Here is a 27,996-nt window from a genome sequence, read left to right as displayed (position 1 = left end):
GAGTATGTAATAGCAGCGGAGAGAGTGACAGAGCGGCCGGCTAATGACCAGAGACAAGCCTCCGCATCAGAGGGAGGCCAGCAGATGGCCCCGGGCAGAACAGGGCCGGCCCCCCATGCCCACAGCTGACAAACAGGGTCTGTGGAGGACATTTGTTTAGGTTTCACTGGTTACCCCCCCCCCCCACCCCCCAAACCCACACATAGACAAAACCTTCATCCTGAGGTTTCTGGTTCAGTTTAATGAAAAACTGCTGTTTAAATATGAAGAAACAACACTTACGTGAAAAAAAAGAAAGAAACGAGCAGAAATAATAGAGATCAGCCAGTTTGAAAGGAAGGTTGGAGTCACAGCGCTCTGCTGGGACAAACATTTGCCACCCGTATGGGGGTTGAGCCGTACAAGTGCTGTGGGTTTTTGGGCGTGTCCGTAGAGGGTGGTAGAGAGGACCGGCTTCATCTTAAGGGGAGCGTAGGTTGGTGTTGATCGGCCCTACGCCCCGTTCCGCTCTGTGCAGGAAGACTGGACGCCGCCGGCACTTATCACCTATCGCCTATCATGACTGGGCTCCCCGCCAGAGGTTCTGCTGTTTAGATAAACCCTTAATTATTGGGGCGTATCTGTTTAAGAAAGTGGAAAAAAGATGTCAACCTTTGACTAAATCTATAATCAGCATCTTTCACAAATGAATCTGGGGATGTGACAGAAATCTAGTTGCGATTGTTGCATCCACATTTGTCAGCACAGGAGCGATTTGAAACCGTAGTTATTTTAAGCTGCTGTAATGTCCGGTTGTGCATGCGTAAATTGTATTTTGTGTTTTTTTGTTCTTCGAGGGTAAATGTGAATACACAATTTCAAAAACACACAAAATGTATTGTAGGAGTTACAAATCATGAATGCACACTATTTGGATGAGACTTTTTTCTCTCCATAAATTTGGGACTAAGACTTTTCCACACTGTCTTCAAACATTTGCAGAACTCGAGGGTCTTGAAGTCTCAGAGATTCTGAGCGGTACCTACGTTTTGGCTCTTCTGTTTTGCAGTCTCTCCCCCTGTTGGTTGGTCGAGGGCTCAAATCCCAGGCTGGACTGTTGCCATGCTTTTGGCTTGGCGGGGAATCTAACCCTTCGTGGTCCCAGACTGTTATCAGTGAGATGCTTTTAGGTGTTTTCTTGTCCCACTTTCTCATGTTCCAATCAATTTCTGGTCTAATTTATTCGTTTTGGTGTTCAGCCGTTCTCACCGGCCAAAAATGTTGGGCGGCGCTTTTACTCTAGTGTTAAAAAAGTTCATCTTTATGCTCATAGTGCTAAACAGAAGCATTGTTATTTGTATTTTTAGAGTAGTGTTGTTCCAAACTGACTGTTAGACAGCATTTGGGAACAAGAACAAGGCCTTTTAATGAGCACAGAGGCTTCAACGGAAAAGTATGAACGGGTGATTCTTTGAAATCAGTTCTCTTTGTGTCCCACTGGTTTATCTCAAAGATTTTTCTATAAATTATGCCATAAAATGCAAAAATTCTTTGAAAATTATGTTTTGAAAAATGTCATTGGTTGTTGAGGTGTAGAGCTCAGCCAAATGAGGATGTCTCCACCAACCAAAGTTACTTTTTCACTGAATGCAAACCTGATAAAAATAGCCAATAAACACGTTTTTTTCTGCTAACATGACCATTTGCCTTTTTTGTTTCACTTAGATACAAGAAATGTGAGAAAAATGCATGAATCTTTATCAAATTTCACCATTTAATCATGACCCTCAGTTTTGTTCCACCCCGTAACAGTCAGTCCCCCCCCTTTCAAAAAACATTTATAGTTCAGTCCAACTTCTTCAGCAACCAGGAAGTGACATCACTGAATATTTTCCCGCTCATACTTTGAAGACACATAAGTATTAGCCTAAAATCAGTCAGTTATTCATAACAAACCTGTTAGGACTGTTGTGAAAAATCTTGGTGTTCATATTACTAAATACAGCAAAACAAGGAAGGAAACAAACCTCAGAAAAGTGTCAAGTCAATGCAAACATGTGGTCACAGCGGGACATTTCTATTTTGGACAGAGGGATTCTCACTAAATTAGAATGTTTATCCAGATTCATTTATCCAGAATATTCCCTCCCAATTCTTAAATCTGCAAGGAAAGCAATAAACCAGAACAATTTCAACTTCATCTGGAAAAATAAAACTCATTCCATAAGAAAGGAACAATAATTGAGGATTACAGTGAAGGTGGACTTAGAGCCATAGACTTTGAAAGTTTGGATGGTACGATTCAAATTAAATGGCATAGGTCTTTTCTGCAAAATGGAAGAAATATTTTGTTTTTCTATTCCTTCAAACATTTTCTCTCATCTAGGGGGCATTGAGTTCCTTCTAAAATGGGATTTTGATTAGAGAAAACTTCCTATTAGACTTTCTACTCATCATCAGCAGCTGTTATTGTACTGGAAACTCCTATTCAAACATAACTTTAGTCCACACAACACTCCCATATGGAACTGTGGGTATATTTTAGGTAGGAAAAAATCAATATTTTACAAAAATTAGATTGACAACGGTATTTGGTTATTAATACATAATATGAATGATAAAGGAAACATTGTCTCATTTTAAACTTTTTCCGGTAAGTTTAAATTAAATGATAGAAAACAATACAACAATGTGACCAAAGCCTCAGACTTTGGTCCAAATGTCCTCCACTCTAGTTCAAAATGTTCAAGTTCAGCTTCCATCTCTGTTGTTTGATGATCAACCGCTTAATTTAAAACTTCCAAACTCATTTATACATCTTTGTATGTCAGAGAAATGTTTCCAACATATTACAAAAATCATTCTGTCACAGCATAACACAAAAGAGGAAACAAGCAAGTTGAGATCTCAGTTTATTAGATTTCCAATTTTCCCAAAATACAAAGAAATCCATTTCAAAATAATGAATGCAGTCTATCCAAGCAAGGAACTTCTACATATACCTTTTTGTTTTCCAGAAAGTAACTGTTCTTTCTGCGATATAACTATAGAATCACTTGATCATCTGATTTTTGAATATATATTTCCAAACAGTTTTTGGGAGGATTTTTTTTTTGCTGGTGCTCCTCAAGGTTTCCTTTTCCTGTTTCTATTCAGTAACAAAAACGTGTTAATTGGAGTAGTTTCTGGTGATCATTTATTTGATTTGGCATTTAATACTTTATTAATTTCTGGGAATTTATTCATTCATAAGAGCAGATTTTTAAAAATCAAACCATTATTCACTACATTTCATGAGAGATCAGTTTATATTTTAAATCGTTGAAATTCATGGAAAACAAAAATGCAATAAAACTGCCCATTTTCATTAAAGATCACATGTTATATGACAATCCCTAGTATTGTGAACCACAATTCTGTTATTTTCGTTTTTTCTTTGTATCTTATTCTTTTGTTATGTCTTTTTATTGTAGTTATGTGAATGTGTTCAATAAAAAAATACATTAAAATATCCTCGGGAGAGGAAGAAAATAAGTATTAGCCTATTTTCTTACCCATAATTCATAGTTTCTATTGTCAAGCTCGACCTTTCAACTCTGTTACCTTCATAAATGATATTTACCATTTACTCTTTGGGAAAAATAAACAATCGTCATGAAAAATAGATTCATTTCTTGTTTTCCTCATGCCACATGTAGCTCCATATCCTAGCTAATGCAGACATGTGACAACTTTTAGCTCAAATATTCAACCCTGTAACAAAACACACTACAGTTACCGTGACAGTTTTTCCCAATAATTATGGGGATTTCATGTCTAAGGTGGGAAAATGTATTTTCTTAGAGGTTCAAATGGTCCTTAATCTGATGCAATGTTAAGAAACACAATGGGTGGGGGGGTGGGGGGGGGTAAGTATTTCAATCACCAGTGAACCAAATGTGCACCGTGTTCAGAGAACGACCCAAACCCTTTCCTAGAGGAGTTTTAGGGCTCCAAGAGCCCGATAGCTCATCTGCTGTTGAGAAGAATGACCTCTTTCTTTGGGAGGAGTGCTTTAAAAGCAGCGCCTCGAGTAACGCCACATCGTCAAGAGGCAGGAACAGAAAAAGGTTTGTCTTTTTCTTTTGTGCTCCTCTACCTGGTACGGCGTACGATTTCCTAATCTCCGGCCTCACCTCAGGAACCTGGTCATCAAATCAGCCTAACTCTCCAACAGTTTTTATTAATAGTAGATCAAACATGACTGTGAGCTCAATGCTCAGAAATATGGGTTTTACTATTTTCAGCCCCGTTTATTGAATAATTTGAATCATTTCGACTGTTCAAACGTGATTTCCTTTTGATTTGTTTAACAACAGTCATCCCTCCGTCAGTTCCACCGTTAATTCCTCTGCTCTCCCATTGGCTCTTCCTCTCACTGCCCATTGTGCGGTGGGCGCACGCGTGGGCGTCACTTCACGCTCAGCCCAAATGCACTCCACGAATCCCAATAACACCACACTTGTAATCCTCAGAGACAATGTTGGCATCTCCAGTTAACAGTGTGCAGCCATGCAGCTTTCCACTTGTTTTAGCAGCTCCAGTCAGGGAAGAGCGCTCACTCCTCTGCTTATTTAGGGCTCAGGGACAGACTGGGACACGGCCACCATCTCCTTTGTCGGGATTTTTATGTAGGAATTTGGATTTTTAAGATGATGAGTTTTGGAGAAGGCATTGGGAAATATCGAATTGAACTGAAAGAATGTAAATGAAATCATGTGATGAGGCTAAAACACACTTTAAGTGTCTTCATTCGTTTAAAGGAGACCTGTTGTTATCATTTTAGATAAACAAATATAAAAATATATTTTTCCGTTTCATTTCTTGGGTTTGGTCTCTCTTTCGAGGGTGATGACAAGCCCCTGATGTCAGGAAAAATCAGAATCTATAGAGCATTCATTTGTATTCATTTTCCCAGCATTCACTCTGTGTGTCTGCTTCACTTAGAATGAGAAGAGAGAAGAAATATTTTCGTAAAGGACAGGTTGGTAATTTTTTGTTTTCAGTAGATTGTTACACCAGACAGCAGTGGATGCAGTTTCTTTTTTTCCCAGTAAGAAACACAGTTTCAGTGTTTTAAACATTTTTTTGTGGCACTTTCCTGATGATGGGCTTTATAAATATAAAGAAAATGAGGGATGTTCAGACTGGACACATCTGGTCCACTTAAAGTGAACAGGTGTTCATTTTCCCCGGAACAAATTTTCAGTTTGAATGCACCCAAGTGGACCCTGGTCCTGGACCAGGAACATCTCTCAGACCCGTCGTTGGAGGCGGTGTCGGCTCGTTTTCCAATCGGACTGAGCTTTGGTTGGTTCCTCAGTCCGAACACAATCCGTCCTCGGAGCAGAACAGCTGAACCAAAAAGGCCACCGTAGCCGATGGTCGCGTGATCTAAACACAGTCAGAACGTAGCAACAGATGACAAATATAAAGCAACAATTGTCGTGTTTTCAAAGAAGAAAAAGGCTCCAACTGTTTATTTGTCCGAATGTTTACTTTAACTCAACTGAAAACGCTTGTCTGCGCATTACAGACTTTTCTGTGTCGTTGCACGGCGTGCGCCCAACAGGTGCCGCTGTGAGGTCACTATAAAAGCTACCTTGTAGTTTCTTAACAGAATTGTTTTAAATCAACGCCGTAACACCACAACGATGACACACAGCAACTCATTGACATGTGGATGGATGAATTCAGACTCAACAAAACAACTTTTAACTTGACACACTTCGCTCCTCACTGTTTTCCCGACAATCTATATGTCATAAACTTATCAGTGAACCTTCTTAGCCGTCTTGTTGCCAGTATCCGCCCTGCAGCACGCCTCCACTGCACCAAGAAAGCAGGTAAAAAGTGTCGCACCTGAGGCTGATGCAGGCGTTCAAAATTGGTGACCGAAATATAAAGTTTGAATGAACTGTCCCTGAGAAAGACTGCAAAGAGCAGGACTTCCATAACTTCTGCATCTAGTAGCTTTGCTCCCCCCCTTCATAATTCCTGACCAATGAGTGAAGAGATCTTTAGTCACATGTTTTTGTTTACAAGCTTTAGAACAGCAGTTTGAATACAGACCAAACAGAAGGTTCAGGACTCGATGTGGACCAAACTAAGCAGACTGGGTCAGAACCAATGGGTATTGAGTACGTCCTAAGCCTAAAATTCCCTTTTCTGAGTATTTATTTATTGAAACCATTGTGAATCAGGAGCAGATGAAAAAAATGCAATTCGAAAAAGCTTGTAGCCGTGAGGTAGAAGCTACTACAGCAAGCCTCAAGCTTCCTGCTCTGCTCCATTCTGATCATCCACCAAATAGATCCATGACGGTCTTTGTTTTCCTGGTCTGAGCTGGAATCTGGATCAGAACTGGACGGCTGGATAGCTACGATATTGCTGCCATTTTTGTTGCATCATTAATGTTCAGGTTGTGGTTAGCTGTAAGCTATTGGGAGAGAGTGTAAACAAAGAGATGATGGGAAACGGAGGCGCCCACAAGCAGAGGAAGATTAAAAATGAACTCCTGCAGAAACTATTTCCTAGAAAAGGATTTTGCCTATAAAGTGGAACTTCAAACATCACAGGGGATGTATTGTTTTGGACCAAACCATGTTTTAGATTTGGTTTTGTCACAAAGCTGCTTTCTAAATCTGTTTGTCTTAACAGGCCAGGACTCTGCTGAAAAACTGAGGCGTTTTGTGGGAAATTATGGGGCATAAATCTGCTGTTTTCATACTAATCTACATTGAATACACAGACAAATACCTTCAAAGGGAGGACACATACGCATTGGAAATGAATGATTTTTAACTGGCATGTGTTTTGTTCTTTGTGCATTTCTCAATAAAAGAATTTAGAAATTCATCTGCCAAAACCTCTCACCTGCTGCTGATGGACTGAACAACAGTGACTGAAACTCTCAGTGGGGTTGAACCAGAGGAACCTCTGGTTGAAACAAATGCAACATTTAAAAATTCAGAGTTTTGATTTGATTTTTAAGGTTACAACAACATTGTTCCACTTGCGCTTTTGTTTGCTAAATTGATTTTTCTGCTTTTAATTGACCGAAGGTCTTTACTGTAGTGCTTTACTCATTCTATCAGTGAGTGGCAGATACATTAAAAAGAGAGAATAATGAAAGGTAGTTATAGCTTAAAAAACAACTTTTTTTGACATTTACTACCATGTAAATGAGCTAAATCCCTTTAAATCCCTTTTGTGGCAGACATTTGTCTTTCTTAGTGTGTGTTGGACTGTTGTACAAACAAATTCAGAACGTACACCCATCTTGTTCCTCCTTTTACGACAGAGTAGCATTGTAAAAACCTATGAGCTTGTTTATTCCCTCTAAGATAAAGAACCGACTTATTTCCCAGCATGCCTCTCAACCTAAAACCTGTCATGGCCTCTGAACTCATCAGAAGCCTCTTCTGCAGTGTTGACCTAAAGGAAAACCTGATCACGGGGGTCTTCTGTGCTTTTTGAAACCTCTTTCCAATTATGATCACCTCCTTTCACTCTTGATCTGTTTCTGTAGCTTCAGATTGTTTCACAAAACTGAAAGTATTACCTAACAGTTGTCCGTTTGGCCTGTTAGCTTAAAAATCCCACAGCTGTACATCCGTTTAATGGCCAGGAAAGCTCTCCAAATGACAAAACTAACAATCACAGTCCAAACAGCTGATGTCCTCAGAAACTACAAAGTCCCGCTGCTTTTTAAAGAAGGCAGTTGTTGTTGTATGTTTGCTCAGCATCAAGCAGCTGCAGGACATTTGTTTGTTGGACCAGTCCCACTCCTCTGGGTTTATTATCCCTCTCCAATTGCTTGTTGAGGGTCGTCACACATATTTGAAGAACTCTTTTGCATAATTGCATCAAATATTTATCACAACATGTGCTCTACAATCATCCGAGGAGATTTAAACAGGTTGATCCGCGGCGTTCAGGATGGATTTGAATTCTTCTATGTGTTTAACATGTTGATCCGTTGATAACGGAAACCCCGGCAAATGTTTTTGTCTCATTTCTCACGTATTTTTGGTCTCGTAGACACGGAGTTTAGAGCTGTGGATCGCTACTTTGGTGGTGATCCGATTCACAGATCAACGATTTACAGATCAACGATTTACAGATCAAACCACAATTCTTACAATTAAACATATTATGTTTGAATGGTTGATATATGATTGCCTATTTACTGCAGGTATGACAAATAAAGCGATATGTATTTAATCACCATCATTTATATTATTATTTAGAACAGGAGAAAGAAATGTTATTTATCAGTTTAAATAACGTGACACTCTGAGGTTTTTCTGTCAACTTCCTGGTTGACTTCAGCAGGAAACAAAACATAAACGTCTCTGTTGTTTTGGATCACTTAACGACAAATCCTGAAAATGTTCTCCACAGTTTTTCCATCCTCAAAGATTTTCTGACTACAGTAGAGCCACGACTAGAAGACATAAATGAAGACGCAGCAACACCAACATAGAAATGGAACGACTAGAACAGACTCAGTCCTTTCACCTGAACTAACAACAGAGTTTCCAACAGAAAACATCTTTTACAAACGGACTTTTTTCATTTTTAGAGGAAAAAGAAAAACTTCCCAAAACTTCACGTGAACATTTTACAGACGTGTTCCGGTACAACTTCACCACGCTAGCAGACGGTCGCATGACGTCACACCATTCTTCACAAGATTTATTATATTTATTATATTTTTTTATTTGAATTGTCAACTGTAGTTAAAAAAAATCTGTTTTCAGATCTTATTTTGGTAAACTGAGCTTAAGCCTAATTTTCTACGAAAGCGATATTTTTACGTTGAAAATAGGAACCGTCACCGACACTTTACTTTGAAAATGCATTTCCTTCCGAAGACAGTAGAAAATTGAGAATAGTTTACATTCTATACTTAAAATCCAACATTGTTCTGCAATTTTAGAGCTATAATTACACTTTCTGAAGTGGATGTTTACTATACTACACTACTGTATGTTTAGGAAGATTCAGCAATCTCTAACGTCACAAATATTTAGTGTGTTTCACTCAGGAGTTTCATCTCAAGTACTGAATTGGCTCAGATCGGGCATCTGACCCATCATGAGTTTAGTTGTTGGACTCTTCTCTGTTTTAGCCAAAAACCTTGTAAAAAAACAAAAAACGAACAAACCTAGAAATCTGAATTTATAGTGACATAAAAAAATGTCTTTGTTGTTTTTTTGAAATTGGTTATAATGGGATTTTAACAGATTTGAAAGGGCGGTTATTTTCATTCTCCTCTCTGCCCTGGGCTGAGTCTCACAGGCTGTAGCTGCTGGAGCAAACAGTCGTTTGGACTGTTTTAACAGACTCTGAATGTGGGAGGATCTCAAATTTTAAAATAGAACATGGTTTTATTTTTTCATCATTATGGTTTCTGTCTACTTATTAATTTAATCTTCTGTTATGCACTTTTACTCTTTAAAGAAAGCCTCAAAAGACTGCTGTCACCTTTGTCTTATGTCGTCTTTACTGTTCTTCAACCAGGGTACTGCAGTAAAAAGGACTATATGGAGACTTTGGTTTCTGAGATCCTGATATTTCAGGTAAAAACCAAACAGAAGAGGTTCGTGAAAAGGTGAAACTGAGAGAAGCGTTGCCACAGTAACACACAAGCAAAAATAACACAAAGGATTTCTTGAGGATCAATATCTCCAAGTGTAGAGTTTGGGCAGTTACTGCACGACTTCACAGCTGCATGCAATGACAAAAAACACGCCGGCGACCTGCGAGATTCCTGGTCAACGACCTCCTCGAGTGAAAGGTTGCACTCACACGATTCGTCATGAATCATCAGCGTGTCATCAAGTACTCAAAACTCTAATTTGGTTTTGAGAACAGCTGCTTCTGCGTCGTCCTGTCAGAAGTTCTGCAGTGAAATTATACTCCAGCTATCAAAGAGGATATTTACCTTCAGCCAGTGAAGGCGAGGGGAGCTGTACTGGACTCTGAGAGGGCGGAGTCAGATCCACCCAGCCTCTCGGTTGAGGGACCAGTGTCGCTGTGACCTTTTGTGTTGTTCCACTAAGAAGAGGAGTTGAACAAGCAGCCCACATTTTACATAATATAAAATTCTCCTTGCTGTCATTTGTTTATTTATTTGTTTATTGGATACAATAATGAACATCTGTTCAGACCGTGATAGATGTAAATATGCCAGATTAAAGCAAAAATGCTAATTTACATGTATTCCCTGCAGGCTAACACCAGAACATAAAAAGACATAAAATGAGACATTAGTCCAGTGTTTTTTAACCTTTTTGGAGCCACGGCACACTTTAGCCTTGACTAAAATCCCGCGGCACACCAGCAGCCAAAATTTAAAAAAAAGGAGAAACTCCTAGTCTGTATTGATCTACAGCTCCTCTGCAATCTCACATACATTTTTGTGATAATTGTGGCAGAAAAAGCTGGAAGTTGCAGCTGTTTTTTTCTAAAAGATGTAATAAAAGTTAAGTTAGAAGATTTAAAAACTGTTTGATGTGTGTTCGTTGTGGTTTCAAGACGTTTAACAAGGACGACTCATTGTGCGCTGAGATGCTGTCACTTTAACCCAATGCATCATGGGAGATGTAGTGATGGCAGACAGACTCTCTTCTCTGAGCTTCATTGTTTTGTTCACTTGTTCCACGGTCTGATTCTGTAGAAAGCTACACCGCTAAAGACGAGCTTTAGCTGGTATTTTTGTTGGAACTGAGAGACTTTATGAGCAGAATCAGAACAAGGAAGTGAAGACTTTAACCACTTCTGATTGGTCAGACTGATGACGTGTGATTAAGCCTCCAAGAATGATTGGTGGAGACAGTTAAAGGGGCGGGACTTTTCAGAAAACGTCTGAAGCTACGGCTAAATGGCGGTACCGTCATTCTGGAGATGGGAAATGTTTTTAGATTAGTTATTGAGGCCAATTTAGTCTGCTGTGGCACACTGGTTGAAAAACACTGCATTAGATCAGTGTTTTTCAACCAGTGTGCCGCGGCACACTAGTGTGCCGTGGGAAATTGCCCTCATTAACTGATCTAAAAGCATTTCCCATCTCCAGGAAATCAGCTCTTTGTTCATCCAAACAAGTCCTGATAAAACACTGAGTAGTTAGGAATATAAACGATCATAAAATACTTTTTTCTTTGTGTTTATTTGATTCTATTAAAGACATTTTGATAAGAATGACGGTACCGCGAAATAGCTGCAGCTATAACTGTACGGAAAAGTCTCGCAGCTTTTACTGTCTCCACGACTCCACCAATCATTCTTGAAGGCTTAATCACATGTCATCAGTCTGACCAATCAGAAGTGGTTAAAGTCTCCACTTCCTTGTTCCAATTTAGCTCATAACTCAGTCAGTTCCGACGAAAACACCAGCTAAAGCTCGTCTTTAGCGGTGTAGCTTTCCACAGAATCCGGTATCAGACCGTGGAACAAGTGAACAAAACCATGAAGCTCAGAGACGCGAGTCTTTATGCCGTTTTCTCGCAGTTTGCACACTACATCTCCCATGATGCATTGGCTTAATGAGTCGTCCTTCTTACATGTCTTGAAAACACAACGAACATACAGTTTGTATGTAACTTAACTTTTATTACATCTTTTAGAAAAACATCTGCAACTTCCTGCTTTTTCTGCCACAATTATCACAAAAATGCACGTCAGATTGCCGGGGGGGGTGGGGTGGGGGTGGGGGTGGGGGGGCTGTAGATCAAAACAGACTGAGTTTCTGCTTTTTTTTTTTTTTTTGGGATGCTGGTGTGCCGCGGGATTTTTGTCAAGGTTAAAGTGTGCCGTGGCTCAAAAAAGGTTGAAAAACACTGCATTAGACCACAATAAAAGCACATTATATTCCAATACAAGGTTAACATTCAGGACATAAAATGTTGTTTTTACAGTGTTTGCTCCTCTGGCTTTTCTAAATTGTTCTTTAGTTTAGGTCATTTCTGATATTTGCAGTGTTTTAAATTATTCCTGCCAGCATTCAACATTTATATTAGCTTAGTCTCCTTGGTAAACACAGTGCAAATGGAGAGGAAAGCTGAAGAACGAGGGATGCTGCTGACTGCTTTGTGGGAAGTTTTTTGGCTCGCTTCTGCTCTCCGGTTCAGAGCTGAGAGGAACCGCTGCCTTGCCAAAAGTTTTTTGGAAGCCATCCTCCAAACCTCCTTTCTTTGAAATGAGAAACTAAACCTCCGTTGACCTCAGGCTTTTATGTGTCCTCATTCTGGAGCTTCTACTCCAGTTGTTGTGACAGGCCATTGTAATTCATTTTTCTTGCTTTCTGCTCAGCATGCATGGTTGTCTTTTGCCGTTTCCTACAAAAAAGGTGCAAAGAGGAAGAAAAATGAAACGAGTGGATTTGTATTTTATTCATATTTTTTTTAAATTAGTGCAGCCTTCGTTCCCCCCAGTGGCAGCTGGGAAACGCTGGCCCGAACAGGAGGAGGCAGAGGATGCTTGGATGGATTTCTGCGACGGCTGTGCAAAGCCGACGTTATTTGAAAGACGCTTTGCATTTTCTTAGCTCACCTGTCAATTTGATTCAAAACATCTTGGAAAATCTCTGATTGTTTATTAACAACAACAACTGGAGTGCTTAATGTACTGATGCAATTTTTACATTTAAACTGTAAAAAAAGGAAAATAAATGAGAAGTGATTGAATGATAAGAACCAATAGATAAACAGATGGATAGATTGATTAATTCATGTTTTCCATATTATCTGTGTACTCTGCTCCATCTCGAGGTATATTATGCTGGCTCCCCCAGGATTTATTATCCTGCACATCCTGGCTTTATCAGGAATGTGTAACATCCAAATGAAAAGAATGAGGAGCCTCTGTGCTGCTCCCCGCCGCCGCTGTTGTGCACACCTGCCTTTCTGAATACACGTTCCTTAGAGGACAGGATTATATAGCTGTCACAGCTGTCAGTCATGGCCCCAGCCGCCCCCCCCCCTCCATCTACACACAATCAACCCTGCCCCACCACCGACACCTCCACTCGCCCATCTGTGCGCCCATCGCCGGCTGTTGCCATAGCAACAAAGAGGATACGAGGACTGTGTACGCCGGAGCCTCGCCCTGCTACCTGTGGCTGTACCTGTCACCCCGGCTTGACATGTATTTAATGGGAACTGCTGTTTAACCGTGTCGCAGTTAATTATGTGGCGGTTCTGCAGCCTGTTTTGATGGGACTTCCTGTGCATCTGCAGCCTGCGTGTGCAAAAAAACCCCCCACTTATTATCTGGGAAATTCTTCACTGCAAATGCTGCAAGAAGCTGTAAGCTTTGCATAGTTTCCCTGCTGCAACGCCAAAAAAAAACTTTATTTCCCCTTACGTTTTCATGACTGACAGTTATTAAAGCAGATAGCACATGTTCTAGATTACTGTATAGCACTTATAAATGGACTTATGTCTGTTCTTGTCTTTTTAAGGTGAGTTCTGTATTTACTTTAATTTAATTATTAATAATTGTCCACTAAAGAGACTGAAAAATGGATTCTACACTACAAAGTTGGGACCAAGTCATTGTCATAAGTCTCCAGATTTTGTCCTCAAGTCATTTCAATTCAGTTCCATTCAATTCAATTCAATTTTATTTGTATAGCCCAAATTTATAACCACAGTCGTCTCAGTGGGCTTAGTACGGTAATTGTAAAGTAAACATACAATCAAATGGATCATAAATGCATAGAATTCAATAAGATAATACTAAACGTTAACTTAACAGACTAAACTAAACTGGACATACCTGCCCTTAGACCCTCCTTCACGGTAAGGAAAACTCTTAAAAAAAACAGAATCCAAAATGAAGGACAGGCGATGTACCAGAACTCTTAGAGAAGAATTAGCTTATCTAACTCTACAACTACATGTTTAAAGTCCAGCAGAATAGCTTCATCCAGATGGAGTTGGGGGGACAGTCGGGGGCGCAAGACGAGCCAGAGACAGGATCCACAGCCAGGTGTAGAAGCAGTAGTAGAGGCGAGCCAGAGACGAGGTACACCGTCAGGAACAGGAGCACGGATGAGCCAAGTGGAATCTGGAAGCACTCCCACTCCCCAGGAGGGGAGAGGAAAAGAGGGACAATACATGAATCACTGCACCAAACAGAGGCATGGAGAACTAAATGATGAATAAATGATCAAGAATAGAGTAGAAGTAGATGAGAAAAGAGGACAGAACCCCAGTGCACCATAGTTACCCCAGCTTCAAATTTCTTGCAGCTACTAACAACTAATAGTTATTATTAAGTTTAATTAAAAAAACATTAAGTTAAGTAATCTCTGAATACTAACTAGTCTGACAATAATCCTGTCCACAGAGGAATGTTTTCAGTCTAACTTTGAATGTAGAATCTGAGTCGGCCTCTCTTCCATGAGCTGGGAGTTTATTCCATAAAACAGGGGCTTGGTGGGTAAACGCTCTACCTCCAACCGTACTTTTACTGATTCTAGGAACCACAAGCAGTCCTGCATTTAGTGAGTGAAGTGTTCTGATTGGATGGGAAGTCAAGTCCAGGTACAGCTGTTAAGTCTTTTGAGTCCTCCCTAGTCCTTTCAACAACAGATCAATAATATTTATACATGATATAAGAATAATAATATTTATGATTTATACTGGTTGGTCTTGGTGGACAATTTAAAAAAAGTAAAATAGATAAATATGATTCTAACAATAAATGTAGTTTTATCCTGCTGTGAATCAAACATCACAAAGAAAAACTGTCTTTGAAATGATATAATAGGAACCCGTGATCCACATGGAGGTTTTTTCAAGTATACGGTTCTGTTTATGGTCGTAAAGTCAAACCATAAATGTTTTTATAAACCTTTGTTAGCAGTATTTCCAATATCTGCACATGCAGATGATTAGATTTTTGTGTGATTATATCATCCATGCAGAAACAAATCCATGCAAATGTTCCTTTGGACCGGACCACAGCAAAGGCTTTTTTGGTTCAGTAAGCTCCTGAAACCTGATTCCTGTTGATCCCATTTTTAGCATGTGAACTCTAATGAGTTTGGGCTTCTTGGTGAAAATGTACAAACAAATAAAGAACCTTGTTCTCTGACTTAAGCTGACTTTAATTGGCTGCTTATTCAACCACAAATTATTAAATTCTATCCTCTGTCACGTAAAACTCAATCGAACCAAGACTGATTTTATTTTAAGACCTTTTTTTTCCAAAATTCTAAACAAAACTGAATTTCATTAGTGTGTAACAGGCTCCTGTTTTAGCTGAGGATGTCTTCAGCACTCATTTGCAAGTGTGTCAGTCCGCCTTCAGCGCTTCTTCTGAGCCAGTGATGTGGCAGAGACAAACCCAGGGCGATCTCTGTCTGAGTCGCCTGAGTTTGTCACAACGACTCAGGAAGCTTTTGTGAAGAAGTGGGAGAGTCTTAGGAAAAAAAACAAAAAGCTTTGGAACCTCTACAAAAAAAAGTATTTAAAAGAATAAATGAAGATGTTTACGGAGTGAAAGCAGTGAATAAAGTAGAGTAGATCCTGATGGAGCAGAAACGCGAAGCGTGAGAAGGATTGAGTTCAGGCTGAAAGCAGCCTGATCTGAGACCCGTTTGTGTTTTCTCTTCACTAAAATAATTTCAGGTTTCGTGCTTTTTAAGTTGGTTTTCTGCTTTAGTAAAAACAGAGAAAATTGGAAAAGAATTATCCTGGAACTGGGATTTGTTCCCGGAAGCAAACAAAGGTTGAACGGATTGTTCTTTGTTGGCTGTGGGTCTTAACTCGACTGCAGCATTCATGGCAGTCTGGTTACTTGAAGTGCTGACAGAAATCCGTGCACTCCGGCTTTCTTCAGGCCATCCAGTGACTGGTGTTGATCCATATGCTGTTTGAGAGGCTTCATCGCCCCGACCAGCGTAAGACGCAGGAAACACTGGTGGTTGTGTGGCTGTGAGCCCCCCGAGCCTGTCTGAATATGGGAGGGAAATGTAGGTCAGTCCTGCTGTTGTAGCCCAGCAGTGAACCCGCCACTCAGAGTCTGGAAAACACCAACTGGCACGAGGACTCGTGTAAATTAGCACGTGACTTTTTTTGACACCAGGGTTTCATTGATCTTCGTTTTTGTATTTTTTAGTAGACCCACTATCAAAAGAAAGTACTACAACGGTTGTGAATATGTTTAAATCTCAGCCGGAAGAGTCAGCATGGGAGCGGTGTAACTAGCAACAACAGCGGGGGGGCTCTTCGTGTCCTATGAATAATACTTAAGAGAGGCTCACTCCTGATCAAAACGCACTCTGGTGCACCCTTGATTTGCAGAGGATAAGGATCATTAAAGCAGGGCCGTCCATGCTCCTCCTCTCCATAGTGTGTCGGGTCTCCAGTGGTTCTGACGGGATCTGGAAAAGCCTGCAGCACTTTGCTGTTTGAAGGCTGCAGAAGCAGCAGAAATGATGGAGGAGTGCACGGAGAGGCTGAGTGGGCGTGATGTGCAGATCCGTTCAATTGAACTAAACTGTTGGAAAAGGAAGGCGCCCTTTGATTCTCCATCTTAGTTTTTTAGATTATTCACTTCAGACTTTAGTTTTTGTAAGTGTCGAATTGGAGAGGTTTATTTTTATTCTGAAGTTTTGAATGGACATTTTGAAAATCAAAACTTGATTTTCTGCATTGCAAAAAAAGAAGAAGTGTCTCCTAAAGGTCTGAGTCACGTTCAGCCATACGGGGCTTGACCCGTGTGGGCGTCTCTGGTTGTTGGGTTGTCGATTATAGAGAGGATCTTATGGTCCCATCCTGATTAAAACTGTGTTTTTGGTGTTTTAAACATGTTTTTGCTGCATTTTTCTGATGATTGAGAGCATTTATAAAGACAATTAAGCTTCTTTCTTTATTTAAATCGTTTTAAATCAGGAGCAGGAGAAAAAAATGCAGCTTGAAAAAGATTGTAGAAAATACGGTGGGCGGAGCTTCAAGCTCCCTGCTCTGCTCCATTCTGATACATCCACTGTCAGACAAATAGATCTACGAACGTAAACTACGTCTAAACTGGATAGCTCTGATACTGCTGCCATTTTTGTTGCACCGCTAATGTTAGGTTGGAGTGTGTGCTAGCAGGAGAGAATGTAAACATTGAGCTCTCAGCAATGGGGAGGGGATGGGGGGGGGGGGGGGTTGCGGGGTCTCTCTGCATCAGCGGTACCGCCCACAACTCTGAGACAAATTTCTAAATTCATTCTGCCGCTCTGCAGAAACTATGTTGGAGAAAACGGTAAAGGTTTTTGCTAAAAACGGCATAATCATTATTAAAAGACCATTGGGAACGCTTTGAAAATCGATCATAAGATGATTGGAGTGGGACTCAAGAGTGAGCGCAGGAGTGTCTTACAGTCCCCTTGAGGCTCGTACAGCCACCTAAAAAGGAAACGTACCATCGTCATGTGTGTCTATCCTCATCATGTAACAGTCAGGCTGCAGCCAGGACCGCACACTTGTTACGTGAACAGCACTAACGGGTATCTTGTACAATCTGCAGGATTTGGGGGGTTGGATTTTTCGTGCAAGTCACCTGTGTAAACCATACAGGTATGACCAATTTGTGACCCCCATACAGCCCGTATCCACCTGTAAGGACAGTTGGGACTTATAGGGCTTTAAGGACAGAACTGTTCTGTGAAGAAAGCAAAGCACTGAAGCAAAGTCATAAATGTAGAAAACTGAAATTCCTCCAAATTGGATTGAAAATGGTTTATTTGAAGCAATCAAAGCAAGAATAATGCATAATCCACACCGTTTTACATCCATACAAAGACGCATCAAACATAGGATAATTAGTCATCAAGTCAAAGAAAGGGAGTGGAAGGAAACAAACTTATATAATCCCACCCAAATGTTTTCAATGTTGGAGAAACACAACAAACCCTTTCAGTCAGGACCGTTATCTGCTGAAGAACGACCCACTAATGAGCTACTTTGGCCATTTTCATCTCTTTGTCTGAAGATTTACTTTCAATCATACCACATCTGCATATTATAGAAAGTCAAGTATGTTACTAGGGTTACAAAACATCAGAGTTTTCTACTATTTTTTCTTTATTTTTTACGCTAAGTCTTAGATGAACTGGATGATTCTGTGTTTCGAAGCATTTAATTTGTTTTTGTGATCAATAACATACTTTACCAGTAAACATCAGATACAATTAGCTCTCAAACAAGCAGGAGATAAATGTGTTAAATTACTGCTCAGTTCCTGGATAGCCTGTGTGGAGTGACGGATAGATAAGCCTTATCTTGATGCTTGAGGCTCACTAGCTTGTTCGGAAATAATTAAAACGATGGTAAACAAGAAAGCAGCGCCTTTTCAGGGACTATTTTCTGCTTCATTTATGACAGCTGGCTGGTATAAACACTGCCGCTTGCTCACCGTATTCATCACATTCATGAAACTCTTCTGGGTAGTTTGACCAGAGGCTGAAGATTGATTTATTGATGTCGTTTATTTTTTTTTTAGCTCTGGAAGTGAAACTTTAAAACATTTTCTTAAAGGACGAACTTTGCTCTGACTTTCTTTGGTAGATTTGAAGCACAAATATAACTGGAAAAATAAACAAATACATAAGTCGGCTCATAATTTCCTGTTAACGATTCTTTAAAAAAGGCCTTCTGAGTTTCAGTGAGACTTAAAAGGTTTCCTCTTTTCTGGTTTAGAATTATATTAAAATTAAAGTCCATGCAATCATTTATGTGATAGAAGTTGAGGCTCCTGTTCTCAGAGAAGGAAGAAGGTCCTCACTTCTCCATCTCTGTTTTCACTGGTGGAATGCAGTAAGTCAAATGCAGTATCAACACAGGTCAACAATGCGATGAAGACAAGAGCCGATTGACTCGCCAAAATAGGTCGGGCAGTACCTATGCGCACGACAGTAGTACCTTGTGAAGAAAAATGCAAAAAAGAAATAACAATAGACTAGAAGACAAGTTGTAGGTAGAAGGTGCATGTGAAAATTGAGTAAAAAACAAATAAACTATGTAGAAATACAGAGGGATAGATACAGAGTCCATGTGAAATTAAACACAAATGGTGAACTTGGGATGTTTTTGCACATATTGCTGTTCGTACTTGATTATCGAAGGTGCTATTTGGACTCCCTATGGAGTCTTTTTGTATGTGCCGGCGGGCTCCTGTATCGTCTGCCAGAGGGTAATAGTTGGAGTGGAACAGAACTTGTGTTCCGCATAACAAGCAAACGCCGGAAACAAATCACATTTGTTGTGCGAGGCGCCACTTTACAGCACTTTGCTAAACGTTTGTCCCACTTTTCATTCCCATTGATCGATGTAAAACACTTTTGTGTGCAAACAGTGTCCCTCTGGATCTGTAAGGTCTGAAAGTTTCTTCTCTGACACCAAAGAAGACTTTCCAAAATGTGCTTTTTAAAGGTTGTAGACTGATCATAAATCATTTTTCTGGAATGGAAAGCTGAATTTGAAGTAGCTCAACAATAAATGTGGTTAAAAGTACAAGGTAACATTTCACAAACCTGCAGCACTTTTGTCGTTCTAATTATTGGAGTCGGGTTACACTGAAAGGTTCATCGTGTGTCTGTTTTACTCATTCATGATTCAGTGCATCAACACATCTTTATATCCAAATATTTACTAAACCTGACACAAGAAGGGATTTCTCAATGTGGTTACACATTTGTGGCTTCAAAATAGTTTTTTTCAAAGTCATATTTCCCCCCGGCTCCACAGAGATCCTTAAAGCATATTTTGATACCTTTCTATCAGCCCTCAAAGTGCTTATTTGTGGCGCTCACACACATTCATGACCTAATGGAGGCTTTGGGGTCAGCGTGGAGTTTCTCGCCTGAGGACACGTGGACTCAAACTCCCAATTCTTCCGGTCAGAAGGCAACATTTCCTGAGACGGCAGACGGCTTGAGACATTCGTTATTTCTCCATCATAAACGAAACCAAAGCAACTCTAGAAAACACCTAAGTTCTTCTTTTGTGAAGGCTCTCATTCATGGGTTCATCCCAGGAAAAGGGGGCGACATGTCTTAGAATTTAAAGACTACAATCCGTGTTTTGGAAACAAAACCTTTGCTGTTATGGTCTGGCAAGAGAAGTTTAGAACTGATACAAACCCTATTAGTGCAACACCAAGCTGCCTATGAAGAACACTTCACAGAATCTGAATTTATCCCCTTAAATTTGATCGGGCTGGTTGTTGCTAAACTAAGCTGGATCATTTATTTAGAAAACAGCTATTAGCCTCAGAAAATTTATAAGAAAGGTTTTTATTAGTTCCCCACATTTTTTTAGCAGAAAATGGTATCTGACGACCATTTTTTTAACTGTCATCGTCTGAATCAATTTTCATATTTAAAACATGAAACAAAACATTAAAATCTAAATTTGTGTTTTAGCGATCTGATCCGCTGTTTTATAGGTAATGCTTTTCTAATAATATATATTCTCGTACGTCTTTTGTATGCAGTGGTGGACCGTGCATTACACACCTTCAGTAGTGCTACGTCTGAATCGCTCAAACCCTCATGAACCATTTTACGAGGCAGAAACCAGCTTTGTGTTGCAGATTGAAAGTTCCTGTAGCCACAAAAAATGCCTCTAAATAAACCGAATAAACAAAACTGTAAACAAATCTGGTTATGCAACTACAGCCAGCACAAAACATTGAAAAATAACCACATACATTTGGAATATTATTTATTATGGAATGTATCATTTCACACATCAAAAAATAGGAATATTTGAAGACATAATCCATCCTCCTCTCTTTCCTCAAAAACAGTCCATCACCTTGTCATGTAGATTATCGCTTCAGTTCCATCCAGAAGTCCTTTCTATTCCATCAAGGCCAGTCCTGAGAGCCCAGTCTGTCCGGTTGTGTTTCTGCGTAGGTTTGAATTCACTTTAGAGACGAAAAAATGTCCGCTGGACAGACGCAGTGGACACGGGGACGGTCAGCGCCAAACACATCAATCTGGAATACTGCTTCATGATTCACTTAGATTTTTCTGATGAAGGAAGTTGAGGAGATCAGTGGGAGATTTTCCTGCAATTCAATAATTAAAATTAACATTAATGAAGTAATCATTACAGTCAGCTCTGTTTTTAACTTAGACAGATAAAAAAAATGCTCTGTGGCTCTGTGTCTCTCTTTTTAGCGTACTAATGCACGTTCAATCAGAAGGTCTGAATACTGTGACGCTGCCTAAGTCTGCTAGAAGGCCCCGGTGACACCAACTCAAAATCTGATTGGTTAAAAGAAACGAATGTCAGACATTGATTTTGCATTAGAGGGCCTTCAGAATGAACAGTGAAGGCCTCTTTAGCTCCGACTCTGCCTGGCAACAAAGGGCAGCTGAAATGCGATTGGTTAAATGCTCCAGTGTGAAGATACGTCTGTTTGGAAGCAGCATAACCATCATAAACACAATAAAAGGGAATGGACAGACCATTTGGAATGATATAATGAGTATGCATGGATAAAGTATAATGAACACATGATTAAGATATTTTTTAGGCCTTCAGAGAAGGCCTTGAATGCCCTCATTCTACCACTGTTTGTATGTTACCTTCTGCGTGGAGTTTGCATGTTCTCCCCGGGAATGCATAGGTTTTCCCCAGGTACTCTGGCTTCCTCCCACAGTCCAAAGACGTGCGTCATAGGTTGACTGATTACTCTAAAGTTGAATTTTGAATGGGTGTGTGATTGTGTGGCTCGGCATCAGACTGGCAACTTGTCCAACAGTAGCCAGGTTAGTGTCTGGCAACTCCGTGACCTCGACAGGAATCAAACAGATTAAGAAAATGGATGGATGAATGGATAAATACATTAAAAAATGCATTTTTATTACATTAACAACTAAAGGATTTGGGATTATGAAAAAACATGTTTCAAGTTAGAAAGCCTCACAAAATAGAGAAGATCTAATGTAATGCAAAGCTCAAGTACAGATAAAGATCAACAGGTTTTGCCGGTTGATGCTTTTGCAAAAAAAACAACTGTCCAACATTGGAGGGAAAAGGTTCCTCCAGTATTGTCAGATATGACTTTATTACCACAGATCAAAACATATAAACAGGACGTATGAAAGGAGAAATTTCAATAATTTCCACACACAAACCAGACAGCATTCCTTCAGGCCGTAAGGCAGGAGTGTCAAACATACGGCCCGTGGGCCGTATCCGGCCCGCCAGGTGGTTTAGTCCGGCCCACACATGAAGAGCAAAACTGTTCAGCATGTTTAAAAAAGAAAGCACGTTTCTAGTCCATTCCTGTGGCGAGTTGTGATTTTTTTTAAAGAAATAACCGAAATGCGCAATTCTGCCACCAGGGGGAGCAAAGGAAAAGCAAAACAGGTGAAACATCATATGTTTGCGCGTGCCAAAGGTGAAACCTAACAGCTCTGCTTCTGGGTAAGATGCAGTCTGTTTCCCTGCGAGCCTCAAGGCTGTTGTGTTGCTATAAGGATGATCAATAGTGACACAATAATGACCAAAACATTGTCAAAAAGAAGTGGATTGCTGAGCTTTCCAGGAAAAATGGACAGTTTTCTTTTTAGGCGGGGTGTTTCTTTTTTTTTGCGTAGCCCCTCTTGAGGTTATTATCGGGATTGCTTCCGTGTCAGATGTAAAATATTAAGTCAGTACAAAACTGAAAAGACCTTTTTCTTTTAAGAGAAATTCATTTTATTTGAGATCCATTGGCCTCTGTGAATGAATGTGTAATAATAAGTGATTAGGATACCATGTTGGTTGAGGCATTTTTCCAACTGAGTAAAAAAACAAGTACAAAGGTGTTGTTTTGTTTTTATGTTACCGGTCCGGCCCACTTGAGATCAGACGGGTTGAATGCGGCCCCCGAACCAAAACGAGTTTGACACCTCTGCCGTAAGGCGCAGCTTTTATCCAAATTCAACTGTGTGTTATAATGTAAAGGATCTATTCTAATTGTGCTTCCTGACCTGGAACACATACTCTATGGTACGAGGGGCTCAAGCATCTGTCCAAACGTTTTGGCATGATTCTGGTAAACTACGAAGCCGTTGGTGCACTGAGGGGAATGGAGTCAATTTAGTTATACGTTTGAATTCAGCCAACTAAAACCACAACATTTTCATATAAACATGCATAACACAGTTCACATGAAAAACTTCCCATCTCCTTTGACCAATCGCTTACCAATTGGTCCCTCAAGGCATTATGGGTAGTGTAGTCATACTACATTATCTGACTGTTTTGTTTCCCCCTTTAACATCAGAGTTTTAGCTCCGGTTTTTACATTCTTTCCACTACCGTAACTATTCAGCTGTTTACGTTGTTCCGGTAATTTCAGCAGATTCTGAAGAGGGAGGGAAACGGCATATCGTATGGCCAGCCACTATTCCCCCGCTCCAGAATCAGCTGCTGGACGTCGATCGCGTCAACAGCCAGGAAGTATCTCACAGTTATTTTGGTGACACCGCCAACATCTCCAGCGTTAACGGGTCGATGTGTCTTATAATCCAATGCGAGTTGTGGTCAAAAAATGCGGAAATTGCGTCTCTGCATCATCAGTTGTCAAACATTTGTCTCCATGGTGAGTCTGTTTGGTCCTCCCAACCATGGGGTCAGACCCAAAAGAGGCTGAGACCCCCGAGTACACGATAGAAATCTTTACCGCTGATGGGGCCCTCCTGTCAAAAAAGACGTCTTGCGGCTCCGGCATGGACCGCCGTGACGCTGGCACGGGGAGCAGGAGAAGAAAATGTCAGACAAAAGATTTAAAGCTCAAAAGAAGAGAGATGATGGAAGTAGTGTGAAAAGTAGAGCATGGCAGAAACAAAAAAGCCCCACTGTGAGAATGAATGCAGACTCTGGGGATGAAGCTGCACCCTCTAAGAAGAGAACTAACAAGCCTCCCTGTGGTGTTCTCTGCTGCCAAATGTTATGACTGATCAAGTCAGAGCTGCACTCTTTATTAGCGTTGATCACACATCGCCAGTCGAGTTTTTCTGCACAGAAGAGCACCCCTCCTTTCCTTCTTCAGAACTGTGTTCCCGTCTGTCGGCTTCACTTCATCCCCCATATTGTCGTAGTCCTGTCAGAGCAGACAAAGGAAAGCTGCCGCCATCACACACCCTTCAAAGATGGCATTTTGGCCTCTGAAACAACACCCGTTCGTCATTCCATCGCTTCACTGTCAGCTCTAATCTAGAGCTTTGCCTCCATCACAGATGAAGTCAATAACATTTGTGGAAAGACCAGAACTTCAAAGGACCAAAGGGGCTTTACGGGGAGGTTTCTGTGTGAGAACAGACCCACCCTGATCATTTCTGCAAACTGCTGCAGAGCCGTTTGATTCTCTTCAAATGTGGTGCACGGGGCTATTAAAGCAGCTTTGATCCTCCACCTACTGGGAAGCATCTGAAAGTGACTCTTTAGGGGAGAAAGTGCCCCTCCAAGGGTCTCATCTGCATGCGGAGGACTGTGCCTGCAGCGGTGGGGCAAACCCACATCCAAATCCAGCCAAATTCACAGCCAGACTGTACCTGCTCACATGAGGAGGACTCCGCGGGGGATGCCTTTAATCGCCCAATGAGCTGCAGTCTGTTCTAATTCAAGGGCTGCTTAGCACTGAAAAAACCTCTTGGCCCTTGAAAGCAGCACAATGTCAGCCGCTGAAGCTGCAGCAATTCTACCAGAACCAGTGAAACCACTACAGCCTTGGTCACACGCACCAGGGTCCTACGACCCTAGGGGTCAACCCTCTGGCTGCATCTTACCTTTTGTAGTTCCCATCAGGCTTTTTTACAACCACCTCAAGGGACGTCATGAAAATGGAACGTACCATTTTTGGACGTGTGGTGAGTGTATTGATAAGTTTCGTACAGCGAGGTCAGAGTACTGGACCCTTAATGATAACCTGCATGCGTGGGCCCGTGCACGTGATGTGTAAGTGCCCGTTGGACGCCCACACAAACTACACTCCGTCTAATTTCCTCATTTCTAACAGTCGGGCTGCAGCCAGGAGCGCCCACGGATGAAAAATCTTCACGTCATGCATGAGTCTCACCCACTTCCCCCTCCATCATGTGTTGAATATGACCTGTCGCCCGCGATATTCCCGTAGAAAACCGTCCATTTTCTCTGAGCGATCAACGACCTTACTACTTCCTGTGGGTCACCGTCTTCCACCCTACGGGTCAGACCATTTCTCCACCCATAGGGACAGTTAGGACTACAGCTTTACCTTTGAGGAAAACCTCACACAAAATGAAACACAACCATTTAAACCCTAGAACAGATGGCAGACGCCTCAGTAAAACGTTCTTCATGTTTCGCTCCCGTCTTGTTCTCTGTTTTCTTACATTTTTGGAAAGTAATTTAAAGGCCATCAAGCAGAAAAATGTTTTAAGCAAAAACATGTAAATCTTTTAATTTCTTGATTAAATATAGATATAAACTCTGCAAAAGCCTTAAATTGTAAATAGGTAATCCTTTATATCTTATTACAATCCACTGAAGGTAAATAAAAATGATTTCATTCATTTTAATCTTCAAATCCAAAAAAAGATGACAGGATTACTCTGCACCCAAAACAGGTGTATAGTTATTAATCTCAAGCATGATTAAGATTTCTGTTATTTTAGTTTCCAGGTCAGGTTTGTGTTTATTGAAAATATTTTTTATTCTTTATTTGCGTTACTTTAGTGGTGATTGTTGTGTTCATGAGACATCATTTCATCGATTTATTATCATGATTGGAGAAAAATTAATTCATTTTATTAAAATTACTTTTGGAAATTCCCAAGAAGGAATGGAAAGATGATATAAATATCCAAAAAGATTTGACAAAGGTTTTTCTGCAGTTTTATAATCGCTGCGTCTAAAGGTAAACAGTTCTTTAAATCTGCGTCTACGATGGATCCAAAGCTGCAGCGTCGTGCGATAATGAGGATATAAACGGCACAAGTGAAAGGAAATGTGCCGCCGTTCACTTTGAGCATCTGCAGAGTGTCCAACACGTGTGTGATCCACATCTGGCCCGTGCATCATTAACCCACATTGACCTGCGCAGACCTCTGAGCAGCTGCAGCCGGCGCCATGCAGTCGATGTGAGACAAACACCAGCGGCTCGTTTCCTCCGTCACTCCACGATCTGGATGCAGCCGTTTGTGAGGGCGGAGCCAACGCAGGGATCATGATGGCGGTGTGTGTGTTTGTGTGTGTGTGTGTGGGGGGGGGTGTCCTCTTTCTCCTGTGGTGGTGGATGTTGCAGCAGCTTGCTCACCTGGCAGCCCTCCCACCCCCTGCCCCACTCTCTGGCGATTACCACTGTAATCCATATTTAATGGACTCGGCTCAGTCCCTCCTCCCGTCCTGATGCCTGCTCCCGATTAAAGCTCCGCCGCGTCTCCATCCAGATGTCACGGCTGGACTCGGTGAGAGTCGGAGAGTCTGTGATGCAATCCGGAGCCCTTCCCCTCTTCCTGTCAAAAGAAAGTTTAAAAAAAAGAAAAAGCTGTCTTCTTTGGGCCTTTTGAACTATTTCTGCGTACGCCTGTGGGCTATGGTAGAGCTTACCTGGAGCTGCGGCGGCGGCGCAGTGAGAATCAAAGGGCAAAAACTGTGTTTTGAGATTGGAAGGTGGCGGTGGTTCCAGCTCCTGATGGCGCTCGCCAGCGAGCGAGGTGCGAGGGATTTCCTTCACCTCGGACCTCCTCCTCCTCAGTGACTCATCCATTAGCTGCTGTCTCACTGCTGATGCAGAGGTTTAATATCATCTAGCCGTTCCTTCGGGGCTTTGTTCTTTTTTTTTTGCTCTGTAATTTATGGCAGAATCCAAGGCGGGGAGGGGGGGGTCATTTATTCATAATGCACTTCACTGTGATGCCGTCTCTCAAAATGTTCTTGTAATTCTCAAGAAACCTTCATTGATTTCAGCAGGCACGTCCAAAGTGTGGCACCCAGGGTGAATTTGAACTCAGCCTATTTTAAAAATCATGTGGCAGTCAGCTGGAAAACATCCATCCAACAGTATTTTATATTTATAAGAGGGCAGCAGCTTTGCAGCCACAGTGGACTGATCGTTCTGGGAACATTATGTTTCCAAGCGTGAAAACAGAATGCTCCCAAAACGATCAGTTTTTATTTTCAAGTTTTTCCACATTTTTAGCCCCGTTTGTTCTTGTTTTAGATCTCTGGAAGGACGCTGCTCTCACAGAGTTTGGACTGGAAATCTGCATTATTTTAATGTTATTTGGTTGGAATTCAAGAGACAGTTTGGGATTTTTTTTAAGTAGTATTTATCTTCTTAAATAAACTTCTGGCGTTTTAGCTGCTTGTCTGAAAGTTTTTTTTTCATTAAGCATGATTCTGTGTAACTGAAGCTACAGTCCTCAGCTAAAGCACCATCATTCCTTCCTGTAACACCAGTTCAGTTCCCAGCTATGACTGGGAAGTCTGACTCTATATGACAAATGGATTGAGGTGGCGTTCCAAACAGGAAGTACCTGTTGGCTCCAAGAAGCCAAAATCCCATGAATGTCTATAAAGAAATAAACAGCTGTTACTATTCAGTTGATCAGAATAATTATTCTGGCTTTTTTAAAACATCTTTTTGAAAATACTCATTTTGTTCAGGACATTTTTTTCTGTTGCTCTAGTTATAAACGGACCAATCAGAAGCCTCAATAAAGGTAGGTGGAGCCTGCTGGTCCTCACGTACAACATTCAGAGCATTTGTTTGCTGTTTTTTTTTTTTTGTGGCCCGCTTTTTAACCGGTAGAGCTGTGGCCTTCCAACAAGCTCACTCCTGATTGGTGAGAGTGGTTACCATAGAAACATTGAGCAGACGTCGTCTGGCTCAAATATCGTCGCGAAAAAAGGCGACTGAATTGACTTAATTTGGTTGGAGCTCTCTTCCAGAGCGGCAGGAGTTCATCAGAACTGTGGACTGGTAGTGTGG

General features: G+C 41.0%; 1 protein-coding gene and 1 long non-coding RNA gene across 2 annotated transcripts in view; one reads left to right on the top strand and one right to left on the bottom strand.

Annotated features, from left to right (window-relative positions):
* thsd7ab (thrombospondin, type I, domain containing 7Ab) overlaps positions 1-27,996 on the top strand; it is a 197,276-nt gene that overhangs the window by 42,681 nt on the left and 126,599 nt on the right. The window lies entirely within an intron of this gene.
* On the bottom strand, positions 20,735-27,884 carry LOC105356053 (uncharacterized). Its single transcript, XR_910332.3, has 3 exons — positions 26,613-27,884; positions 21,620-26,518; positions 20,735-21,096 (listed from the first exon to the last, which is right to left on the bottom strand). It is a non-coding gene; the product is annotated as an uncharacterized LOC105356053 (long non-coding RNA).

Source organism: Oryzias latipes, chromosome 16, assembly GCF_053564925.1.
Source record: "Oryzias latipes strain Hd-rR chromosome 16, Olatipes_Hd-rR_3.1".
Classification (NCBI taxonomy): domain Eukaryota; kingdom Metazoa; phylum Chordata; class Actinopteri; order Beloniformes; family Adrianichthyidae; genus Oryzias; species Oryzias latipes.
Note: the sequence above shows the minus strand (reverse complement) of the source record. Positions and strands in the feature narration are given on the sequence as shown.